This window comes from Bos grunniens, chromosome 5 (genome assembly GCF_055505025.1).
Source record: "Bos grunniens cultivar Pamir isolate PY7600 chromosome 5, Bosgru_T2T1.0, whole genome shotgun sequence".
In the NCBI taxonomy this organism is placed as follows: Eukaryota; Metazoa; Chordata; class Mammalia; order Artiodactyla; family Bovidae; genus Bos; species Bos grunniens.
The window spans coordinates 48,563,303-48,567,289 of record NC_141169.1 but is presented as its reverse complement, the minus strand read 5'-3'; the positions used below and the strand labels follow the sequence as shown (position 1 = coordinate 48,567,289).

At 44.3% G+C, this 3,987-nt stretch overlaps 1 pseudogene; it reads left to right on the top strand.

Moving 5' to 3' along the window:
• Window positions 1–553: 553 nt before the first annotated feature.
• On the top strand, window positions 554–1,280 carry LOC147371896 (large ribosomal subunit protein uL30 pseudogene; annotated as a pseudogene).
• Window positions 1,281–3,987: the final 2,707 nt, after the last annotated feature.

The window sequence follows — 3,987 nt, the reverse complement described above, 5'->3', positions numbered from 1 at the left end:
CCACCTTTCCCTAGATTTCCCCAATTGCTCATGATAGAAACTCATCAAAAAACATTTGACACCTTTTCTCAACCTTGCAAAGAATCAGACACAACTGAGCACGCACGCACACACACTCAGCCTCTGATTACCACGTCTCATCAAGCCTGTCTTCAAATACGTCTCTAATTCATCCAATTCTTGCCACTGTTTGTCACCACCCTAGTCCAAGCTATCATCGTATCTTCCCTGAACTACTGTATCAGCCTCCTAAAACCCCTGCTTCCCTCTTCCCTCAGAGAATTCTCCATACGGCAGCCCAAAGTGACTTTTTTTCTGCACTGCACAGCTTGAGCCGCTTGTGGGATCTTATTTCCCCATCCAGGGATCAAACCCAGGTCCTCAGCAGTGAAAGCTCAGAGTCCTAACCACTGGACTGCCAGGGAACTCCCCAGAGTGATCTTCTAAAATATGAATGAGACAATCCATGCCTCTGCTTAAGATCTTTTTATGGCTCATGCAAGAGTATCAAAACATGTTCTTTTCTGGCTGGAATCATGGAGAAAAAGGAGAGAAGAAAAAGAAGGTTCCTGCTATACTAGAAACCCATAAGAAAAAGCAAAGGAAATTCACAGAACTGAAGACCAAGAGCCTGGGAAAGAAGTTTGTGCAAAACATGCTTTGAAAAGCAAGTAGAAAATTTATCAATGATAAAGCTAAGCACTATTACAAGGCGTATAGGCAGATGTACAGAAGTAAAATTTTTAGGATGGCAGGAAAGGCTGGTGACTTCTACATTCCTATGTGCCAATCCAAATTGGCACTTGTCATTAGGATCAAAGGTAGCAGTGGTGTGAGCTCAAAGGTCCGAAGGAACTGCAGCTTCTTCACCTCCTCCCGATCTTCATTGGCACTTTTGTGAAGTTCAGGGAGGCTTTAGTCAACATGCTGAGGACTGTGGAACCCAGAATGCACGGGGGTACCCAATCCTGAAGTCAGCAAATGAACTGATCTACCAGCTTGCCTATGGCAAAATCAACAGAAAGTGAATTGCCCTGACGGGTAACACGTGGATCACTCAATTTCTTGGTAAATGTGGCATCGTCTGCATGGAGGATCTGATTCATGAGATCTATTCTGTTGAAAAATATTTCAAAGAAGCAAACAACTTCCCATGACCCTTCAAATTATCTTCTCCACAAGGTGGAATGAAGAAAAAGACCACCCATTCTCTTGAAGATGGAGATGCTTGCACAAGATCAATAGGCTTATTGAAATTAGTTTGTAATCTGGCCTGTTAATAAACAGATACTTCTTGCAAACTGAAAGACAAAGGAAAATCCAAACCCTGAGCATGGCTTCAAAGGCCCTACGTGATCTTCCCCCATTTTTCAAAATTTATCTTATGCCACTACCCCATGGAGCCACACTGACCTTCTTCTAATTCCTTGAATCTTCCAACCCCGCCACCCACCTCCAACCTCAGGGCCTTCATACAAGCTGTTCCTTCTGTCTGGAGCATGTCTCCCAACCTTCCACATGACTCTTCGGCCTTCAGGTTGCATCTTATCAGAGAGATCTCCTCCTACTTGAGGAAGTTCTCATGACATCTGTTATTTTCTTCCATTGTTCTGAGCAAAACCATTAATTATACATACACTTAACTATTTAATTCCGGTAACCCCGACTGGTCTAGACGTTCCCCAGATCATGTCTACTGTGCTCATCTCTGCCTGACTCACCCCAGGCACAGTGTCTCACACATAGTAAGTGCTCAGTTCAGTTCAGTTCACTCGCTCAGTCGTGTTCAACTCTTTGCAACCCCATGGACTGCAGCACACCAGGTTTCCCTGTCCATTACCAGGTCCCCGAGCCTGCTCAAACGAATGTCCATCGCATTGGTGATGCCATCCAACCACCACATCCTCTGTCGTCCCCGTCTCCTCCTGCCTTCAATCTTTTCCAGCATCAGGGTCTTTTCCAGTGAGTTGGTTCTTCGCATCAAATGGCCAAAGTATTGGAGTTTCAGCTTCAGCATCAGTCCTTCCAATGAATATTCAGGACTGATTTCCTTTAGGATTGACTGGTTGGATCTCCTTGCACAGTAATGTTTGATAAAAGAATAAATGAATGAATGAAGGATGAACTTGGATGAAGTTGACAGAGTTTTTAAACTCTCGTAATCTGGTACTTCCTTAGTGGTCCAGTGGTTAAGAATCTGCCTTGCGATGCAAGGGACGCGGGTTCAATCCCTGGTTGGGGAATTAAGATCCCACATGCTGTAGAACAAGGAAGCTCCTGCGTCACAACTGCTGAGCCCGCGCACCACAGCGAAGTCCCAGTGCAGCCAAAAGGAAAGAAGAAAAAAACCTCTTCTGTCACCTTCTAGAAATTATTTCTTCCTCTGTCCCCCATTAGATTCTCTTTGCCACTTCCTCCTCCCTTCCCTAGCCAGTGCTCCTAAATCTTCCTGCAGCATCAAAATACGTCTATCCTGTCACATTCCCACAGGGACTCTGCCCTCTTCTGGCCAATATGGGAACTGACTCCATTTCAATGGCGCTTGAGGATTTATTTTCCTTCTCAGGTATTTTTATCTTAATCAGCAACCTCTGGAACACCAAGAGCTTGACGCAAAATAAAGACCCCAAATCCATTTCTATTTAATAATGGGTATAAATTCAAGTCTGTTATCAAATTCGTGAATGAAGAATTCCTAAATATAACCATAGCAAATGTCATCTCTCAGTTCAACACTTATTTATTAACTATCTACACTGGCTGTGAAACTTAGAACTCTTCAAGGAGCCTCGGACCCAACAGTGGAGAAAGATACTGTAAGTAAATTAATGAAACTGTCCCTTCTGTAGATCATCCCCATCTCATTTCCTCCAGGGGAGGAGGATGAGCCCTGGGTTAAAATTTTCATCAGCTCCTATACACTACGGCACGTGTATGTGTGATGTTAGTTGCTCAGTCATGTCCGACTCTCTGCGACCCCATGGACTGTAGCCAGCCAGGCTCCTCTGTCCATGGAATTTTCCAGGCAAGAATACTGGAGAGGGTAGCCATTTCCTTCTCCAGGGGATCTTCCTGATCCAGGGATCGAAACTGTCTCCTACATTACTGGCAGGAGCCACATTGGCATGGGCTTCCCCAATAGTAAAGAATCCACCTTCAATGCAAGAAACCCAGGTTTGATCCTCGAGTCGGGAAGATCTCCTGGAGAAGGGAATGGCAACCCACTCCAGTATTCCTGCCTGGAGAATTCCATGGACAGAAGAGTCTGACAGGCTACAGTCCAAAGTCAGACATGACTAAGCACCCAGGCACATACCCATTATGGCACATAAAAGACCTTTTCATATTTCCATCACGCCTGAAAGAGGGGCATTTCTAATAAAGATTAGAGGTAGGATCAAGAAAAAGAGCTAAGAGTACTCTACATTTCCAGGGAAATGTTTTAAAAACCGTATCTTTCTTGGAGGCCTAGATGACACTACCTTTGAGAATCATCAGTGCTTGTACATGTGTGATTGACAGTTAATCGTGAGGCCAAAGGAAACACTTGCTGGACAGAGTATCTACCACTCACCCTAACAGGGAGACCTGAGAAGTAGTCAGGGTTTGGAACACTCGCATCTACCCTGGGCTACTCTGAGGCACTCAGAATGCCAGAGGCCACTCGCGTAGACCTGCTTAGGCCACCTCTTCCCACCACCATTCCTCATTCCACTCTCACTCCTGCATATTTTAAGAGGCTGAAAAACTCAGACTTGGGGAAATGTAATGCTAGGGAAGAGGGATGGACCCAGGAATAAAACCGAATCCTGTGCCATATTTTCTCATTTTCCTTGTCATGGCTTCTTTAGATACACCTATCCTTTAAAAGTGGACATTTAATTTCAAATACATGGGGTTTTAAAAGTATCTTGGATATTACTTTCTCATTTTGATATTAATTTCTCATTTAAATGCTTTCTTCTCTGCAATCACCCTTTGTGTGTT